This window comes from Mesocricetus auratus, unplaced genomic scaffold, assembly GCF_017639785.1.
Source record: "Mesocricetus auratus isolate SY011 unplaced genomic scaffold, BCM_Maur_2.0 Super-Scaffold_100676, whole genome shotgun sequence".
NCBI lineage: Eukaryota > Metazoa > Chordata > Mammalia > Rodentia > Cricetidae > Mesocricetus > Mesocricetus auratus.
This window is the reverse complement of record NW_024429266.1, coordinates 56,539,083-56,560,928: the sequence shown is the minus strand read 5'-3', so window position 1 is coordinate 56,560,928 and position 21,846 is coordinate 56,539,083. Positions and strand designations below refer to the sequence as shown.

The 21,846-nt window shown below is 47.3% G+C and overlaps 1 long non-coding RNA gene across 1 annotated transcript in view; it reads right to left on the bottom strand.

Annotated features, from left to right (window-relative positions):
• Window positions 1-11,599, bottom strand: part of LOC121136738 — a 28,613-nt gene extending 17,014 nt beyond the window's left edge. The window contains exons 1-2 of the long non-coding RNA XR_005873834.1: window positions 11,360-11,599; window positions 9,090-9,757 (exon numbers count right to left, since the gene is read on the bottom strand). This is a non-coding gene — a long non-coding RNA (uncharacterized LOC121136738). The remainder of the gene's footprint in view (window positions 1-9,089; window positions 9,758-11,359) is intronic.
• Window positions 11,600-21,846: the final 10,247 nt, after the last annotated feature.

The following is a 21,846-nucleotide window of genomic DNA, read 5'->3' as shown; positions in this document are numbered from 1 at the left end:
ACACAGGCAAAGAAAGGCAGAGCATGGGAGAAAAATGGGGACAAACACAGGCTGGGAAGAGAGGGAGAATTTCCATCCCCAAGCCTGGTTCCCCTTTCTCCTCTGCTGAGCAGTTAACATGCCAGCACATAGGACGCACAGCCCCAGCCTGATTCCAATTAAACAAACCCAAGCAGTGGGATCATGCAGAGAATCACAAATCATGAAGATAGCAAGAACTTTGGCTCACAGGCAGGCGTGAGCATGGGTGGATAAAGGTCTGAGGAGGGGGAGGAGACTGCTGTGTCTCTCCATTCCTCCACCAGGGTTCGCAACGCGCCTGGTTCGATTTGGTTGTTTTGTTCTGAACCGACTAACTTCTGGTGACTGAGAGTGAAGAGGAGCATCTGTTGGAAAGACGACAGAAACAAGGGCAAAAGGCGATGGCTGGGGTGGGGCCAAGCAGCGGGTGGGGCCAAGCAGCGGGTGACGCCAGCGGCCACTGGGCAGCTGGGCTGGTGAAAGCATTGAGTTTCCTGGGACTCATCAGGCCCACACAGGCCATATTACAGAACATGTGTAGCAGACTTGGTGGACACAGATCCCAAGCCATCACCAGGACTGCAAATGTACACACAGGCGGGCACCAGATCAGGGTCTGCACACAGCCCAGGAACCTAAACTAGGATGACTCCCCAAAGTTAGAGGGCAGCATCCTCCATAGTGGGACTCTCGGAGGCCGCCATCTCCTGTCACAGCAGTTTGCAGCCTCCCCTGAAGACCTGGCTAAATACAGACAGCTGGCCCTGCCCGTGAGCTTCCCATGTGCATTTCTAAAGAAGACGCTGCCAGCCCGGCAGTGCCCTGGCATTCCAGAACCACTGGGATCCAGCCTGGGATGGCTAGAATTTTCCACAACTGCTCCATACCTCTGCTGTCCCCACCTTCTGTTTGTGTTTGGCTTTTGAGGCAGGGTCTATAAACTCTATATATCTCAGGCTCAAATTGACAATCGTCCTGCTTCAGCCCACTAAGTGATGGGATTACAGGCACATACCACCACACTTTTGGCCTTTTCATAGACAACTAAAAAAAGCTGGAGAAGCAACGGTGGTCTTCACTACCCTGAGCACCCGATGCTTTCCCCAGGGTTATGTGGTCTTTCTACATGAACATACATGCCGTGCCCCGCTGTGCCCCCGCCAGGCACTCCTGACTCCCCAGGGTTCCCTCCTGACACACTTTGGCTGCTCTCCTGATTGGCTGGAGCTGGCTAGCGGGGACTCAGCCTCTTCACTGCTCTTCAGCCAAAACCTCTGGAGAAGAGACAGGCCAGAAGCCGCTGTCCTGCTTTCCCTAGGACCATCCATCTTTTGGTTGGCGGTTACCACCTCATAGCAAGCCCACACAGCATGGAAGATAAAATCACTGTTCCCTTCAGTAAGCACCTAGTGCACACCACCCCTACCACCATCCTAGAGCTTCCCAACAAGCATGGGCTGAGTGATAAGAACCTAAGACTCGGCCCAGAAGTTCTAGCCCTGCCCCCTGCCCTGCCGCTACCCAGCTGCCCGGGTCCTTAGGAATGAAGCCCTAGCCTTCTGAGGATTTACTCACTAGCTTCGGAGAACTCAGCTGGGTGAGGTTGCTAGCAGAAGTCAGGGAGGGACTGCTTTCCTCTTGAAAAGAGAAATACCACTTTTGGGGACAGCTAGTTAGGAACGTGGAGGGGAAAGCACGTGGGTCACTGGAAAGCTAGAAGCCAAGCAGATGGGAACGAACTGCCCCTGACCACGGTACCCAGGTAGACTCAGGGCCCAGTTAGGTGCGCTGTCACCAGGAAGGCAGGCACTTAGAACCTTTGCCCTCATCATGACACCACAGCCTTTCCACCCTCCCCAGTGGCCGGTCCGTTAAGCAAGTATGTCTGTCTGCCAGACAGCTTCAGGCTACCTGGATAAACAGTCTTGAAGCCCACAATGATGCAGGTCACCAGTAGGGCTATTGGGGCAGACTTGGTAAAGGGCTGTGCCACAGGAGGATGAGGTAAGACTGTGGCCTTCCTCCCACTCAGTCTGGTCACCGTATCACAGAAAATGAGACCGTAAGTCTAACAATCGGCACTTGGCTGGTCTTTGCACCATGCTTCGGGGGCTCTCTGGACACACTGGGATGGTTGGCCAGCGCAGGCTAACTGCTCCCTCCATCTGCTCCCTCTCAAACAATTTAACAAGCATGACTCTGTGGGTACTGGTCTCAGAATCAGGAATACAGACAAAGAAATAAGTGAAAATGAGCAATATGTTGGTCAGAATGAGTGCAGTAGAGGAAAAATACATCAGAGATGAGTAAAAACTGAGACCTTTGGGGTAGTCAGAGAGCCTCATTAAGGCGGTAACATTTGAGCAAATATTTGAGGGAGAGAACTGTTCCCTTTTTTTTGGACAAGTGTTCCAGGCCAAAAGGACAGCAAGAATGAAGCCAAGAACAAGGCAACTAGCTTGGGAGAGCAGTCCAGGAAGAGGAAAACCATGGGTCTGAGGTCTGAGCAGCCACGGTGAGCCTGGGCCTTGCAGGCCACCATGAAGAATGTGATTTTTCTTTCCTGTGAGGTGGGAGTCATTAGAGGCTGGTGTGCAGACATGTCATGATTTGACATCGGGGGACCCCTCAGGTTACCAGAGTGACAGCAGAGGTTGCAAGGCAGATGTGGAGAATCCCAAAATACTCTGTTTAGTCATCCCTCTAGAACATCACAAGGGCTAGATACTAAGCAAACTTCTGTATTTTCTAAATTTACCCTTTCCCTATATTTGTAGATTAAACCCATGCGTTCTTTTACAGTCTTCTGACCCCTCTTCATTTCCCCACAACACCATCCCCCTCTGGTCTCTGGTCGTGAGTTCATCCACTCACACATGCAAGCTCCAGGTGTCTTCCCACACTATAAATAAGTAAATGTAATTTGCAAAAATTAAAAAAAAATCCAAGACAGGGTTTCTCTATATTGTTTTGGAGGCTGTCCTGAAACTCACTCGGTAGGCCAGGCTGGTCTCAAACTCACAGAGATCCATCTGCTTCTGCCTCCCGAGTGCTGGAATTAAAGGAGTGCGCCACCAACGATCGGCTAAAAAAAATTTAAATGGTCAACTATGCGTCACTTGGCGAGAAGCCTATTTATTTTATTTTTAAGAGATTTCTTTTTATTTGTATATGTGTGTGAGAGAGAGAGGTGTGTGCAGGTGCGCATGGAGGCCAGAAGCGTGTATATCAGATCACTGAAGCTGGAGACACAGGCGGTTGTCAGCCGCCTGATGTGGGTGTTGGGAACCTGGAACCTCTGCAAGAGCAGCCAGGACCCTTAACCTGGTGCCACCTTCCCAGCTCCCAAGTAACCCACTTTGTTCCAAACAGTTCCTGTTAGCCAAGCCTTCATCACGGCATTTGTAGTCTGTGCTTTGCCCGTCTCATAAAACAGGTAGAAGCCTACCTAAGGTGGTGGGCACGATCTTTGCCAGCCTTCAAATCGACGTCAATTGTGTCTGCTGTGAAAGTGTGTCGGCAGGGAGATGGCGCTGCCACCAGCAAGTCACACCTGCTCTCCCACCAACACTGCCAATGCCTTGTATAATCTGACTTTACCAGTGAGTGCTCCTCAGGGGAGTCATGAGTGTCAGGCCACCTGCCTCAGTCTGCCTTTCATGGTTCGCACCCATTTGAGCCATTGCCTTTCGTTAATTTAATTTTTACATTCCAATCCCAGTTCTCCCTCATTCCTCTCCTTCCATTCCCTCCCCACCTCCCATCGGCTCTTCGGAGAGGGTAGGGCCTCCTCTAGGAAGTCTCCTAAGTCAGTCCCATCATCTAGTTGAGGCAGGACCAAGGCACCTCTCCACCCCTACACTCTTGCGTCTAGGCTGAGCAAGGTATCTCTTCATACAGAATGGGCTCCATTAAGTCAGTTTGTGCATTAGTGTTAGATCTTGAACCCACTGCCAGAAGCCTCAAGTATTGTCCCAGCCACACCATTGTCACCTATATTAAGGGAGTCTAGTTCAGTCTTACGCAGGTTCCCCATTTGTCAGACCTGAGTCAGTGATCTCTCACCAGCTAGGGTCAGCTGATTCTGTGGGCTTCTCCATCATGGTCTTGACTCCTTTGTTCATATTATCGCTCCTCCCTCACTTCAATTATATTCCAGGAGCTTGGTCCATTGGTTAGTTGTGGATTTCTGCATCTGCTTCCATCTGTTTCTGTAAGAGAGTTCTAGCTTCTCTGGGGTATCTTTTGCTTTATGTCTGGTATCCACTTAGGAGTGAGTACACGCTATATTTGTCTTTCTGGTTTTGGGTTACCCCACTCAGGATGGTTTTTTCTAGTTCTGTCCATTTGCCTGCAAATTTTAGGATGTCATTGTTTCTTACCACTGAGTAGTACTCCATTGTGTAAATATACCACATTTTCTTTATCCATTCTTCAGTTGAAGGGCATCTAGGTTGTTTCCAATACCTAGCTATTATGAATAATGTTGTTATTAATATAGTTGACCTTGTGTTGTAAATGTGCCTCCTTTGGGTATATGCCCAATAGTGATATTGCAGGGTCTTGAGGTAGGTTGATCCCTAATTTTCGGAGAAATCACCATGCCGATTTCCACAGCGGCCGTAAAAGTTTGCATTCCCATCAACAATGGTTCCCCTTTCTCCACAACCTCTCCAGTATAAGCTGTCATTGGTGGTTTTGATCTTAGTCATTCTGATCAGTGTAAGATGGAATCTCAGAGTGGTTTTGTGCCAATACTAAGCTGCTTTCATTACTATAGCTCTATAGTAGAGCTTGAAGTCTGGGATGGTGATGCTCCCATATGATCCTTTATTGTACAGAATTGTTTTGGCTATCCTGGGTTTTTTTTCCATATGAAGTTGAGTATCGTTCTTTCAAGGTCTGTGAAAAATTGTGTAGGGATTTTGATGGGAATTGCATTGAATCTGTAGATTACTTTTGATAGGATTGCCATTTTTACTATGCTGATCCTACCTATCCAAGAGCATGGGAGATCTTTCCATTTTCTAGTATCTTCTTTAATTTCTTTCTTTAAAGACTTGAAGTTCTTGTCATACACATCTTTCACTTGTTTGGTTAGAGTTACCCCAAGCTATTTTATGTTATTTGTGGATATTGTAAAGGGTGATGTTTCTCTGATTTTCTTCTCAGACCGTTTGTCATCTGTATATAGGAGGGCTACTGATTTTTTAAGTTAATCTTGTATCCTGCTACATTGCTGAAGGTGTTTATCAGTTGTAGGAGTTCTCTGGTAGAATTTTGGAGGTCTCTTATGTAAATTCTGATATCATCAGCAAATAGCAAGAGTTTGACTTCTTCTTTTCCAATTTGTATCACCTTGATCTACTTTTGTTTTCTTATTGCTATAGCTAGAATTTCAAGTACTATGTTGAATAGATATGGACAGAGTGGACGTCTTGTCTTGTTCCTGATTTCAGTGGAATTGCTTTGAGTTTCTCTCCATTTAGTTTGATGTTGGCTGTCGGGTTACTGTATATTGCCTTTATTATGTTTAGGTATGTTCCTTGTATCCCTATTCTTTCCAAGACCTTTATCATGAAGGGATATTGAATTTTGTCAAAGGCCTTTTCAGCATCTAGTGAAATGATCATGTGGTTTTTTTTCTTTCTTTCAGTTTGTTTATATGGTGGATTACATTGATGGATTTTCATATGTTGAACCATCCCTGCATCTCTGGGATAAATCCTACTTGGTCATGGTGGATGATTTTTCTGATGTGCTCTTGAATTTGATTTGCCAGTATTTTATTGAGTATGTTTGCATCTATGTTCATGAGAGAGATTGGTCTGTAATTCTCTTTCTTAGTTGTGTCTTTGTGTGGTTTGTGTGTCAGGGTAACTGTAGTTTCATAAAAAGAGTTTGGCAATGTTACTTCTATTTCTATTGTGTAAAATAACTTGAGGAGTATTGGTATTAGTTCTTCTTTGAACGTCTGGTAGAATTCTGCACTGACTCTGGGCCTGGGCCTTTTTTGGTTGGGAGACTATTGATACCTGTTTCTATTTCCTTAGGGGTTACAGGTGTATTTAAGTTGTTTATCTGCTCTTGATTTAATTTTGGTATGTGGTACTTATCTAGAAAATTGCCCATCTCCATAAAGTTTTCCAATTTTGTGTAGTGTAGTTTTTCCAAGTGTGACCTGATGATTTTCTGGATTTCCTCAGTGTCTGTTGTTATGTCCCCTTTTTGTTTCTGATTTTGTTAATTGGGGCATTATCTCTGTGTCTTTTGGTTAGTTTGGATAAAGGGTTGTATATTTTGTTGAATTTCTCAAAGAACCAACTATTTTACTCATTGATCCTTTGCATTGTTTTCTTTGTTTCTATTTTATTGATTTCAGCCCTTAATTTGACTATTTCTTGCCGTCTACTCCTTCTGGGTGAGTTTGCTTCTTTTTGTTCTAGTGCTTTCAGTTGTTCTGTTAATTCACTGGTGTGGGATTTTTCCAGCTTTTTTATTATAGGAATTTGGTACTATGAACTTTCTTCTCAGTACTGCTTTCACTGTGTTCCATAAGTTTTCATTAAATTTTAGGAAGTCTTTTATTTCTTTATTTCTTCCTTAACCCAGTGGTGGTTCAGTTGATCATTGTTCAATTTCCATGTGTTGTGGGCTTTCTAAAATTAATGTTGCTATTGAATTCTAACTTTAAGGTATGGTGATCTGATAGGGTATAAGGGTTTATTCCATTTTTTTTAATCTGTTGAGGTTTGCTTTGTTACCAAGTATGTGGTCTATTTTTGAGAAGATTGCATAAGGTGCTGAAAAGAAAGTATATTCTTTTGTGTTTGGATGGAATGTTCTATAGATGTCTGTTAAGTCCATTTGAGTCATAACATCTGTTAGTTCCCTTATTTTTCTGCTAAGCTTCTGTCTGGAAGATCTGTCCAGTGACGAGAGTGGGGCTTGATTTGTTGTTTAAGCTTTAGCAATGTTTGTTTTACAATGCAGGAGCATTGTGTTTGGAACATAGATGTTAAAAATTGAGATTTCCTCTTGCTGGATTTTTCCTGTGATGAATATGAAATGCCCTTCTTTATCTTTTTTGATTGATTTTTAGTTTGAAGTCTATTTTGTTAGATATTAGAATAGCTACACCAGCTTGTTTCTTAGATTCATTTGATTGGAAAAACTTTTTCCCAACCCTTTACTCTGAGGTAATGTCTGTCTGTGTTTATTGTATGCAGCAGAAGGATGGATTCTGTTTTTGTATCCATTCTATTAGCCTGTGTCTTTTTATAGGTGAATTGAGACCATTTATAATAACATATATTAATGACCAGTGATTGCTAGTTCCTGGTTTTGTTTGTTTGTTTGTTTCTGTTGATGGTGATGGCATTGTGTGTTCAAGTCCCTTCTTTGGGGTTTGCTGCTATAAGCTCATCTGCTTCCTGTGTTCTTGTGGAGGTAGATGATTTCCTTGGGTTGGAATTTTCCTTCTAGTATTTTCTGTAGGACTAGGTTTATGGATATGTATTGTTTAAATTTTTTTGCAGCTTCCCTTTATTGAAGAGTATCTTATGTGTTTATAGGAAGGCAAAAACAGCTGGCATTGAACACTTCCTCTCCGCTAGTCACAATAGCAGGGATTTCCCATGTAGCGTGTCGTTTTATTCACCACTGCCTCATGAAGTGGATACTATCACCCTCATTTTGCAGATTTAAATCTGAGAGCTGATGAAGGTTGAATGGGGTCTCCACGGTCACACAGCTCCTAAGTGGCAGAGGCCAATTTAAATGCTGTCTGATTCTAAAGCCTCTTGCCTTAACCACTCTGCTCTTTTGTATTCAAATTTATAAACTTCTGGCTGTTCTTGATGGCCCACAGCTTTAACCCCAGAACTCCAGCAGCAGAAGCAAGCAGATTTCTGTGACTTCAAGGCCAGCCTGGTCTATACAGTGAGAGCCCCATCTCAAAAGCCAGCCTCAAACTCACTGTGTAGCTGAGGGTGACCTTGAATTTACAGTCCTCCCCAGTGCTGGAGTTATATGTATGCACTACCATGCCCAGCTTCAAACTCATGTATTTAAAGTATGTCAGAAGTTTTTTGAGAACAGGAGCCCTTCTCAAAGCCCTGTGCATTAGAGACTTTCCCGTGCAGCCGCTTTATTTTTAGATACTGCCCTCAATTTTTTTAACTTGGGATAATTTGCAATTTTATTGTCAGGACTTCAGTTTCTCAACCCCTTGAGTGGGATTATCTCGAGACCCACAGCTGACGACTCTCCCCCTGAAGTTCTGAATCATGTTTTTACAGGTCTTACCGTCCTCCCTCACATTCCCACCACTGGCTCCTACTAACCTGAAGACTCTGTGGTGGCTCCCCTGGAGTGTCCAAGTGTGCCCCTAGATGGTGGAGGGTCCTTAGCACTGCTTCCCCTGCCTCTGCGACTCTGAGAGTCTGAGCTAGAAAACTCAGTTTCCGTGGTTTTCCTAAAACCAACCATTCCAAAGTCCCCTGAGCCATTCCCCCTTTCATCCTCATCCAAAAGTTGCTGCTTCAACTTGACTTTTCCTTGTCCTGTTATACATGAATAAGGACTCCGTCCTGCCTCCACCACACTGCAAGCCTCTACGTTCCTCTAGGTTCCCCTTTCTGCATCTTCAGCTAGAGAACCTCTCTACTTTGTCTGTAGAAGCTTCCAAGCACACACACCCTTCAGCACCAGTGCACACCGAAGGACTGTGGTTTGTTGAACACAGTTTGTCCAGCTGCTGGATGCCTTAGAACTTACGTCTTAGCTTTCTTGGCCAGGGAACACTGGTTTATTGAGGGGGTACTAAGGGTCTATTCTTCATCTTGTTACCACCCTCAGAGACCAAAAGGATCATGATGTCAACATGTGAGCTGCTGAGAAAGATCCCAGGCTCCACCTACAGGACAAGAGTATGTGAGGCTATGACTCAGCTCACTGACAGGGATTCTCATTTGCCCAGCAAATCGCAATGAGTCAGCAGAATAGATATTATTATCTCCACTTTACAGGTGAAGAAGGGTGAGCCTTGGAACATTTTAGCAACTTACCCAAGGTCACACTACCAAAAAGAGTCAAACTGGAATCAAGCCCAAGTCTCCTGAGTTCATTCTCCTGCTCTGCTTCTTCTCCATGGAGATCCAGGAAGCGGGCTGGGGAGTGGGATCCTGCATCACTAGGCAAAAAGAATCAGGTGGTGACTATAGAGGAGAAAGAGACTTATTCTCAGTTGATAATGGTACAGGAGAAAGAATCCAGATCGTGATACAGGACACACAGACATGGGCTAGCCAGAAGCAGGCCCCATTGCTAAGGGATCTGAGAGGCACCCTCCCCGAATGAATTCCCAATGATCACAGCTGAAGCCCCACTCAAAGAGCCATCTAAGGCAGGCCTATGCTGTATAAGTATAGATACCTTTGTTTTTCATCATCCAACAGTGATGAGGTTTAGGGCAGGGTGGGGGTTAGAGGCAGGGGAAGCTGGAGGGCCATTCCTCACAGTGCCTCCAGGACACTAAGTGATGGAGTACCGACAGGCCTTTCTGTGTACACGGCTGTGTGACATGGTCCGTCCAGAACATCTTGGACTGAGTGGAGTTCCGAACCATCAAGAACGACTGCATTGGAGGTTTAAGAATCACACTTGGGGCTGCAGGATTTGAGAGAACGGCTGTGAGCTGCCGTGGGAAAAGAGCCACCCACGACCATTGGAGAGCCTGTCAGAGAGGATTAGACTGATGAGTATCTCTGCCTCATCGTGGCACCAAAATGAGATTTACATTTGCTTATATAGCTATTGCCTTTAAAATCAGGAAAATGAAGTGAAATCTCAGTGTTCTTATTAGCAAACCAAAGTTCAAGCTTTTAATCCATCAAAACCCACAAGTGTCCTGGAGCTCTGCTGCACTCTCCAGCATCAGCTCCTGAAACCCATATTGAGGCCACCTTCTCCAGGCCCCAACACCTGTCTGACCAGCATGCATCGGGAAAGGCAGAGGAGTCAACCAAACGCCACAGGTAGCCTGGCGCAAGGCTCTTCCCCTCCTTGGTCAGGGGACTATAAGCCACCACCCTCATCCTCCTTATGCCCTTCCTCAGCTCCCCAGCTTTCTGACTCACCCCTATGCAGGTGCACGAGTCATGTGCACACACACACACACACACACACACACACACACACACACGCCCATGTGCTCCCATGAACACACACACTCGTAAATGTCACAGGCAGCTGTGAGCCAATCTCCCTCTCTACACTCCATCTGCCAGAAGCTATTTTAAGCACCTAATAAAACTGTTTTAGAAAGATTCCTGGGGTGATCTGCCCTTTGCTTTCCCAGGGCAAGAGCAATTATGCTCCAAACGGAGCTAAACTCTGCTACAGAACCAAGACAGGAGAAAAAAGTGACCCACAGTGAGGAGTGTCCATGCTCTGTAAGGACTGTGGGTAAAGAGGAAGGACAGACCGGTCTGGGCATGGGCATTCTGGTCCCTGTTCTGATCCTTACTGTCCAGTTTCCCTGGCCTCACATCTAAGTCTCTCCATCTCATCCACAAAAGTGTGGGTGGCTCCTCAGTCTGGGGGTTCTAAGCTTGAACAGGCAGTCATAGGGATATCCTGGAAGGTGTCACACCTAAGATTCCTATTCTCTAAGTGTGTGGCAAGGCTTGAAAATTTATGTTTCTAACACAAGTTCCCGGGATATGACAGGATCTGGGACCACATTCTGTCAGTCACTGGCCTAACTCAGGAGCTTACGGTGAGTCATGGGTAAAGCCTTGGCTGTGCATGGAATCACCTGGGGAGATTTAAAACTCCCGATGCTAAGCACCACAGGCCAAAGTCTCTGGAGAGGAGATACAGGCATTGCTTCAGTGTGTGTGTGTGTGTGTGTGTGTGTGTGTGTGTGTGTGTACACTTTCCCATGTGCAATCCTGCACACACTCATATGCACATAAACATGTGGAGGCCAAAGGTCAAAGTTGTCTTTTTTTTTTTTTTGAGATATGGTGCTAGGGATCCAACTCCAGCCCATGCTTGTGTGGCAAGCACTTTATAGACCTAACCAACTCCTCATCCCCTAAATGTTACTTCTTCAAACCCCCAGTGAGTTACATGTGTAGCCAGGTTGAGAGAGACCATGTAAGAGAGAACTTAATACTGTGTTCTCACACACGTGTGCATTATTTGTTTCATTTTTGAGATAAGTCCTTGTTGTATAGCCCAGGCTTTCATAGAACTTGGGATTCCTTCCACCTTAAGCCCCCCAAGTGCTGGGATTACAGTGGGAGCCACCACACCTGTCTGAAATACTCACCTCCCCTCCTCTCGGGGTCTTCCTCCTACTTCTTTCTCCAGGACTCTGTGCTCCACCACAGCTCCCACAGGGAGGACTGAAGGGAAGCTTTCTTTGACTTTGGTACCTAGAGAGGATACTGAGGATTACATGGAAGAAAAGAGCTAGTTCACTGATGCCCAGCCATACACGCCCATAATACTAGCACTAGGGAGACTGAGGCAGGAGAGTTGCCAGTTCAAGGCCAGCCTGAGCTACATAGCCAGCCAGACCGTGTGTGTGTGTGTGTGTGTGTGTGTGTGTGTGTGTGTGTGTGTGTGTGTGTGTGTGTAGCAGGAGTTCATAGTATAATACAAAACATGTAAAGGAATAGTCTAAGGTCTGGAAAGGTCCAACTCTACCTCCCTGTCATCCCATTCCTACTTCAGTACCTTAAGTCTTAAGTATCTGGAAGTGCCTTACCTCACAAAGCAGCTGCAACCATGAGCTTAACAATTCTACAAGTTAGAAAGATCTTCCTCAGACCTATCACCCCCAATCCTTAGTTCTAACTCAGAGTACTCTTCATCCCAGGCTTCATGTCTTACTTCTAGACTGATGTCCCATGCTCTCTCTCTAGTAAGGAGGGGCACATTCCTTCCTACCATGAGTGTGTCAGGTCACTGAATGAACCCACAGGTCACTGAGATGAGAAAGTGAATGCACACAGAAATATTTACCAGTGGACCTGCTGCCCAGCAATCTGAACCCTCATGCCTATACTTTCCACCTAAGCCAGCTTCTGCCTGACCCGGGGTCTCAATGGTCTTTGGCAGCTTCTGTGGATTGTGAATGGCTTAGAGACACAAAAATCATATGAACTAACTGCAAAGTAAAACTGGACAACTTGTCAACATGTAGATTTTAATGAAGTTGATGAAACCAATGTTAGGCATCTATTTTAATTGCCTGTGAAACTATCAAAAAATGTAAGGATCTGAAGAGACCAACTCTATTAAAGAAGAAAAAAATAAACAAGGATCATGAGTTACCTTGAGAGTAAATAATGTGAGGATCAAAAGTCAAGAGAAGCATACAGGAAGTACATGCAGCAGCAAGATATTTTAGTAATGCGAAGACTTCCTTTAGGATTCTGCTCCAGGACTAGAGAGAGATGGCTCAGCAGTTAAGAGTGTATACTGAACTTGGTCCCCTTCACCCACATGGTAGCACACAGCACCCTGTAACTCCAGCTCCAGGGAATCATCACCCATAACTACCACAGGCACCTGCATGGGCATGCATGTACCCACACACAGACACACACTCATACACATAATTTTTTTTGGTTTTTACGATACAGGGTTTCTCTGTATTGTTTTGGAGGCTATGGTCCAGCCCGGCCTCAAACTCACAGCGATCCGCCTGCCTCTGCCTCCTGAGTGCTGGGATTAAAGGCGTGCGCCACCAACGCCCGGCTCATACACATAATTTAAAATAAAATATTTTGTAAAATAAGATTCTGCTACAAAAAAGTCAAGAAGAAATAGAATCCATCTTTGCTAAAGGAGTCTATTGTTAACCAGTAAAAAGAACATCTATATTGTGTCCAAGGCACCTGAAATAACCAATGTTGGTTTAAGAAGAATGCAGATTAGGAGTTGGAGAGAAAAAGGAACCAGTGGGGACCCAGGGGTTCAGAAAGCCTTTGTCATGAGGAGGGAGCAAGCTTGCCTTTGAGGAAGACGGGCACCATGGCCACAGCCTCCTGTCTTCTATCTCCTCAATAGACACCACTATATTCTAGTTAACTGATGCCCCAAATGCCCAGGCAACCCAAGTGCCAATTATGTGCCAAGCATACTGAAAATCAAATTGCAGTGTTTCTGTTCAGCATGTCAAGAGCACAAACATGGCGATGGATCCTGCCACGGAGGAGGAAGGCTGAGAACTGAAGGAGCTGTCCGTGGTGCTGGAAGCCAGGCAGGAAACTGGCATGTGTCCAGCGCAGTGCACAGAGCGTGCTGCTTCCCGTGTGAAGGGTCTTCAGTAGGTCTTTCCCCAGAAGGGAACAGGGAAGGGCAAAACTCACACTTGATGAAATCAGCAGCAATCAACCTTCCCTTCCACACTGATGTTCCCCTGAGAAGAAGGGGATTTCCTACCTAGCGCCCCACCCTTCCCCGGCCTCCAGCGACTCCAGAAGATGAGCAGGTGGATGGATGAAGCGGAAATCCCTAGTTGGGTATGGAACTCACTACTTTTACAGAGAAGAAATGGGATAAGATCAAAATTAAGGGGAAACAGATATGACTATGTGCATGAGAGCAGGGGTGCAGTTAGAGAGCAGTAGCTGTGATCCCTGTGTACCAGACAAACCCCAGCTCTCTCTCCTTCAACTTCCTGAGTCCTCACTTGTCCCCAGTGGGTGACGGGTTCTGGGAAGCCCAGACCCTAGCCTGTGAGGCAGCACAGGTGTGGGAAGTCCAAGTACAGTTGACAGTCTCTCACTTCCTGCTGACCCCAGGAAGAAGCTTGGGCTAGCCCACTTTCAACCTAGGCATCCTAGCCTGTGCTCTCATCGTCATTATTAAAATGATCTCATTTATTTTGCCATTTGTTTATTTGCTTGCTGGTTTCTATCCTGGAACTCATTATGTAGACCAGACTGACCTCAAACTCAGATCTGCCTGCCTGCTTCCCAAGTGCTGGGATTAAAGACGTGTATCACCATCCCCAGCTATTTTATTTTGTTTTTAATTATGGTTAAACACACACATATACGTATGTGCACAGAGAGAGAGAGAGAGAGAGAGAAAGAGAGAGAGAGAGAGAGAGAGAGAGAGAGAGAGAGAGCTTGCATCCTCTAGCCACTTGTGGTGGTGCACACCTGCAGTCCCAGCGCCCAAGAGACTAAGCCAGGAGATCAGGAGTTCAGGAGTTCCAGGCCAGTCTGGGCTACATAAAATATATATACTCTAAACCCTCTGTAAGTGTGTGCAGTATATATCAGTGGACCAGCAGAACCCTTTTGCCTATACTTTCCTCCTAACCCAGCCTCTACTTGACCTAGTCTATGATGTCAAAGGTCTTTGCCAATGCTAATGTGTATGCTATAAACCAATTTCCAGAATACCTTTCATCCTAAAACCTCAAACTGGGTCACAAAACAATTCCCTGCTGTCTCCTGTGGCCAGAGCAACAACCATTATACCTTCTGTCATTATAGATTTGGCTACTCCAGGTACCTCCCTTGTGGAACAACTCAAATAGTATCTTTCCTTTTGTGGTTGGCTTATTCCACTGAGTACATTGTCCTCAGGGTTCATGTGTGCTGTAGCATGTCTCATAACTGTCCTCCTTTTTCAGGCCGATCATGACTCCCCTGCGCAGTCACATGGTGTCTTATTTAGTCACTGTCTGTCAGTGTACAGGGCTGCTTTCGCCTCCTGGCTTTTCAAGACTCTGCTTTTGGTTTCAGAGGGTGGACACTCAGGGGCAGCATTCCTAGATCACTTCGCAATAGTTTTTAATTGTGTAAAGAGAGCCATTCTGTTTTCCATGGCGGCTGCCCCATCCTACACGCCATTGGCAGCACACAGGATTCCCATTGCTCTAGCCTGCTTTGCATTTTAAAAAATAGTTGAGAACCAAGGGCTCCACAGACCTCGGGGACTTGAATGAGAACCCAGGACCTCAGACACTGTTCCAGCCATTCTCTGTCTTCTCTTCAGAGCCCCCTACCCCTGTAATCTGGAGGAATCTCCTGGCATCTCTCAGCTCCTGAGGTGTCAGGCCTTCCAGCAGGCCTGGGAGGAATAAAGAAAATAAAGTCCTCAAAAGCAATGAACAAAACAAACCCCCAAGAGCATGGTCCCCCAGCTCCTGTACTCTGCAGGCAGGTGGATTCAGGAGACAGGTGGGAACCCATCCTCCTGATCTTGCCCCAGGGGTGCATGGCCCCAGACTTGATAAGGAGATGAGACAAGGAAAGACTGAGGCCTGTAAAATGTCTCAGCTGGTAAAGGTGCTTGCCACCAAGCCTGATGACCTGAGTTCGAGTCCTGGAACCCTCGTAGTGGAAGATGAGTACTAATTCCTGCGCGTTTGTCCTCCGACCTCCACATGTATGCTGGGGCTTGTGTGCACACACATACATATATGCACACCAAATATTCAAGTCTAAGTTTAATAATTATTAGTCACCATTGTTGATGAGCTTTTTTTTTTTTTGCTGATTCCTTGACTATATATATGAGTGTTTTGCCTACAAGTATGTTTGTGCACCATTTGCCTATCTGGTGCCGAAGAGACCAGAAGAGAGCATTGGTCCCTGGAAATGGAGTTACAGGTGGTTGTGAGCCTCCGTGTAAGTGCTAGGAACCAAACCTTGATCCTCTACAAGAGCAATGACTCATAACCGAATAGCCTTATCTCCAGCCATGATTTCTTTTTTCTTAATCTTTTAGGCTGACAGCAAAACTGAGCAGAAGGTACATAATTCCCACATAGCACCCCCTCCATGTAGTGTCCTCCTTGGTGTCCAGCCTCAGGGTGAGCCGACTCTACAACTTTCGGGTGCAATTCCTTGTCACCCAGTGCTCACTCCCAGTGCTTCTGTATATTCCTTGGGTTTGGGCAAATGTGTCATGACATGTGCCCACCATGACAGTGTTGCCCAGAGCAGTTTTGCTACCTGAAAAACCATTGTGCTGGGATGGAGAGCATTAATCTCATTTTATAGACAAAGAAACTGGGATTCAGAAAGGGCATGTGACTTACCCTGTCTCAGGCCCAGAATGTAAACCAGAGTCTAATGTCTCCAGAGCTGAGGCCTCTGTGGCCTCTGGTGCCTCCTTTCTTGTGGCAGGTGGTGAAATCTGTCCCCAAGCCACAGCTCACAAGGCAGTGTCGAATGGGGCACTAAGATGTGTTCCCGGCCGTGGTGGAAACCCCCCAGGCTCTGGCGGCCTTCGCCAGCCTCTTGATGCCAAGGAGAAAACCTGGGATCGTGGGGCAGAGACATCAGAACAGAAATCTTCCTCAGTTTGGCAAGAAACCCTGCCACCCCGGTCCCCTTTAGACTGGGCCAGGTTTGAAAATTCAAGTGTTTCCTGCCCCTGGCTGCAGGGCCCCAAGTCCAAACTCAGCAGAGCACAGCAGTGGTCACTGCTGGCACTGAGATGGTCGCAAGGCGTAGAGCAGCTGCGTATTCGATGCCACAGGGTCTGTCCTGGAGACTCATGCACAGTTCTGCCCGTCTGGCCTGGCCAGGGCTGAATTCTGCTCCCGGTTCTACTCAGCTCCCCAAAGTTGGTGTGCCTGACACTAAGAGATTCAGGGTACTAATGCCCAGGCTCATGACCCTTCTTCCTGGGGACCAACCTCACCACCACGGTTCTCTTAACCCTACCCCCACCATCATCTTTAAAACTCTCAATAAGCCAGAATGGGAAATGCAAGCCACCAGTCCACACCTGCAGGCAGAGCCGGGGCATTGATTCTAACGCCCACCCCATTTCCAGCCATCCTCATCACTGCAGCACCTATCATGTCAGACCGTTTTCCCATCCGTAGTTCAATCCCGTCAGGTGGACATGGCAGCATTGTCTCCCCAGACAGCTGATTGGTAGGAAGCACAGGTCTCGGAGACATTAGATGATTTCCTCAAGATCACACTGCAGAGACCCCAATCTAGACCTCTTTCAACCACCACACATGGGACTTCTTTGCAGCTGGCAAAGCTGCTCCCCAGGTCCAGGCAAAGCACCGAGCTGCTGACTCTCATGCTTGCAAACACACACAATAAGAGAAAACAGGCCTGTCTTCCTCTCCCTCCAGGAGGAGAGGGCTCGGGGGCAGGGCTCTAAAGTTCTCTGAGGGGTCAGGCTCCTCAGATTCCCTCTCTCATTGGCCACTCGGGAGGCTAGACAGCATGCAGGACAGAAAGGACGAGTAAATGCCAGGGAGAAGGAGAGCTGAAGCCTACTCAGCCTTCCTCTGCCTGCTGCACACACTGGGGTTCCCCCGAAACCCCCCACTGGGGGACCCCAGAAGGTCAATGGAGTAACCAAGACCTTCCTGCTCTGTCCATCGGGAGCCAAACCAAATCTCAATTAGGAGGAAGTCAAAGGCAATTAGCATAGGCTCCCTGGGAGAAGTGTGTTATGGAACTGAAGGAACTGAAGCCGCCACCACCCTGCAGTCAGTGGCTGGACGAGACCTGTTCAGTGGCGCCTGGTCCTAGGGCTCGGAGACTTCCCCAAAACCTGCCACAGGCTGCTCTCTGAATGTCTAGGCTTCTGCATAGGTGCGAACAGCCATGTTATCTCCCTGTGGAGATATGGAGAAAACAATGCAGGCGCAAAGGCCCGTTGAGCCTGGACTTCAGCTTTGAAGAGATGTCCACGGTGAGACTGGACGGACACGGGCAGATGAGTCTCAGCTGACGGCCCTCCTGCTCCATCGTGTGCCGTGTGCACATTTGCATACAGGCACCCGCAGGCTCCTCAGAAAAGGCAGCTGCCACGTACCCCACACCAGCGTAGCACTCCCCCTTCGTCCTGCCCCAGAATCACAGGCGACCCAGGGAAGCCTGCAGGCCCTCTCATAGACTTCTGTGTGAGCCACTCTCTTCATTGATCAGCCACAAAGGCCAGACAGGTAAAAGAATCTCTCTTGCCATAAAAAGCTAATGTGAGATGAAACGGCATTAGAGACTATAGTGTCTAGACAGCAAATAGTGACCCTGAAACTACACTGGCTAGACTTCACCTTGCTTGGCCTGAGAGCCACAGTCTGGGGAATTTGCAGTCCCTCGGTATGGGATGGGGCTAGGTGAGGACCAGGATGTATGGTGGCCTCTGAGGCCCAGAAAGCTGTGGAAGAAGAAAGGAGAAAAGTTCTCAGATGACCCTCAGAACCCCATGAAACACAGGGAGATGGGTTCCCACTGAACAAGACGGGAGCGCGTTCTCTCTAAAGAGTTTTATTAATTTATTGTGCGTGCCTGTGCATGGATGTGTGGGGGTCAGAGGGCAATTGACTGAGTCAGTGCTCACCATCATCCAGGTGCTGGCATTGAACGCTGGTCATCAAGCCTGGTGGCAAGTGCCGTTTCCCACCAAGCCATCTTTCAGCCCAGTGGAGACATTTTCCAACAGACAAAACTAGCTAACACAGACTCCTGAGAGATCATGGGAGCTGTTGAAATGTGTACTCAGGCATCCAGACAGCACTTAAGCTCAGAGTCCGAGTCTTCTGGCCTTGGTCCCTGGCTCTGTTGTTTATCAGTTGTGTGACCTTGAGGAAGTCCTCAAAGCTCATCTTCACCACTGGTCCATATGTGTGACAGGTCCGAGCTCCTGTGAGGTTAACTCACAGAGAACAGGGTGCCTCCTGATGAAGCCGGGACAGATTTCAGCTAAGGTGGCCACTAGCTGTGCAATGCTAACAGAGAGGGTCCGTCCTGGCTGGGCACAGACTAGACAATCTCTGCAGTACTTTCTAGATCAAAGGGCATCTAGATTAACTCACTCCTTTACTTTTTGCCACTGAACATATGAACTACTGTGGCCGAAACCATGCTAGATCCCGCCTAGATGACCGAACAGAGCTGCCCTCCCCCCTCCCTCCCTAGCACACAGTACCTGCATTCATCACACCGTAACACCGAGCCCTGCGCCACGCATGAACGAAACAAATGGCTTTTCACTCACCCTGGTCCCTGCTCCTGACTCACACACCACTTCACAAGTCGTCTCTGGGACCTTTACAAACACGTTTTATGTTAGCAGCGCGTGTTTTGCCTGCATGTGTGTCTGCGGACCACAGGTGGGGACTGCGGGAGGCATGACAACGCTGGAGAGGATACACTCACAGCTACAGTGACGTGCGTCATGATTCACAGGCGCCACAGGCATCTATGTGCCCTGCCACCTCCTTTAACACTTGTCTTTGTCTATGGAGTACTGCTTTGAAGACTGGATACACAGCTAGGTCAGTCATGATTAGCTACTTGAATTGCATGCTCATGGTCTGCCCAGTGGGCAGGGATTCAGTCTACCCGTGTTCCAAAGTAAAGGAAAACGGGAAATATTAAAAACATAACATACATATCAAAATGTTGAGTGCCCTTAGCATAGAAAGGGGAATTTCCATCACTGAATATCTATTTTAGAAAAGGCTCTTTTAACCCAGTCAAACTTACCTCTGTCACTGGCCTACCATGAGGATCTGTTTATCTCCTCACCCAACAGATGGTAATGTGTGCTCTGAGGACGTCATACCCCATCAGAGGGTGATGTGTGCTTGAAGACATCAGACCCCATCAGAGGGTGATGTGTGCTGAGGACCTCATACCCTGTCAGAGGGTGATGTGTGCTGAGGATGTCATACCCCATCAGAGGGTGATGTGTGCTCTGAGGATGTCATACCCCGTCAACCATCAATCTACAGAACTAACAGCTCCCCATCCACCGTTGGACTCCTGAAGCGAACATCCTCTCATGGGAGCTGGGGGTTTGCCCTTTGATCTGAGCCTTCTAATCCATTTGAAAAAAGGAAATTCTGGCTATTTATGTGGCTGGGAGAGTGGGGGCTGGAGATGGATCCATTTCTCAAGCCCAGCCTATGAAAGGAGGCACCCTGGCCAATGGAAACCTACAGACCCTGTTGGGAGCGCCTCAGGTACCTTGATCTTTTGGAGCCAAGCCTGTACTTTCTGAAGTCTAAAGATTTACATAATTGGCCTTTAGCCTTAACAAAGGAGCCTTCTGGGGGTACTCAGAAGAGAAGCAGCATAGGTAGAACATAGGAACGCCATGACCCAGAAAGCTTTTCCAAACCCAGCCAGCCCTAACCATCACCTAGACAACGGCCGTTAGCCCACCCATTCCTCTCCCTCCTGAACTTTTTACCTTGCCAATATCCTGCTCTATGTGCTTAAACAATACCCTGCTACGTGCACACCTGGTACGCAAAGCAGCCCTCTCACCCCCTCAGCCCCCTCCCGTTCTCCTGCTCTACCAAGTATATTAACTGCCCGGAGAAAAATAAAATTTGCCACATGATCAGCTGCTTGTCGTGTGGTCATTCCTTCATGTCTTCTTGTCCCCACCCCCGGTCCTTAGGTCTCTTGCTCCAGGTTGGCGTCCTGAGGGTCAGGACAGGACCCCTTTGCCACCACTGGGCTGTGTGTGTCTTCAATTTCAGCTTGATCCAGCATGCCATGCTGGGAACGGCCTGGTTCCAGACAATGGTATTCTCACCGCTTCTGCTTTGGCATCACCACCACCTAGAGCTTGTTTCAGATGACCTCCCCTGCCCACTGGCTACAATCTTTTCTGGTTTTGGTTTTGTCTTGAGACAGGATCTCACTGTGTAACCCTGGCTGGCCTGGAACTCTTTATGTAGTCCAGGATAACTTCAAACTCTCAGAGATCCACCTGCCTCTGCCTCCTGAGTGCTGGGATTAAAAGTATGCCACCAATGCCCAGCTACAATCTTGATGAACTGTCAGTCAAAACCCACTGGTCTCCATCCTAGCCTTCCCTGTGAAGAGTGACAGTCACTGTTAGATGTGTCCTGTCACAAAGACCCCAACACAGTTGGGCAGTGGTGGCATATACCTTTAATCCCAGCACTCAGAAGGCAAAGACAGGTGAATCTCTCTGGGTTTCAGGCCAGCCTGTTCTACAGAGGGACTTCCAGGACAAACTCGAAAGCTACAGAGAAACCCTGTCTAAGAAAACAAACAAACAAAGACCCCAACATAGCACAGTGTCCACCCATTGTTTTTCTTTTGTCTTTTTGTCTTTCCTTTGATCCTATGACCTCTCCTTATTCTTCCAGAAATTCCCAGGTTTTTCATTGCCAGTTTCTATTGTTTGCAATAAGTAAATCCAGGTCTGGGGATGGGCACAGTGGGAGAGCACCTGCCAAGAGCACACAAGACCCTGACTTCATCCCCAGCACCACAAAAACTAAACAAAACAGAAGCAGAAAACCAAGGAATCCATTCCTTTCTCATCCAAGATTTAAAATGATGTTTTAAAAAGTCGTTTCTGCCGGGCGTTGGTGGCGCACACCTTTAATCCCAGCACTCGGGAGGCAGAGACAGAGGCAGGTGGATCTCTGTGAGTTCGAGACCAGCCTGGTCTACAGAGTGAGTTCCAGGACAGCCTCCAAAGCCACAGAGAAACCCTGTCTCGAAAAACCAAAAAAAAATTGTTTCCATATTTCTTGTCTCTGTCACTGAAACAAAAATTGCAAATCAGCAGAAGCCTCTGCGTGCTTTACCTCCTGTCTCTCTGTGAAGGGAGGCAGAACTCAGACATGTGGCCTGCACCTTACCAGCCATGCCATGCCATGTGCACTAATACCCGTGTGAAAGAGCGGAAACGGAGAGAGCCTGTGGCGCCTTTCCCAGGAGAGCCAACTCCAGTTTCAAATTCCAAACCGCAGATTCCAAGACCTGCTCTCTCTTCCCTTCCCTCGCAATCTCACCAAGTCTGCGTAAATCTCAAACG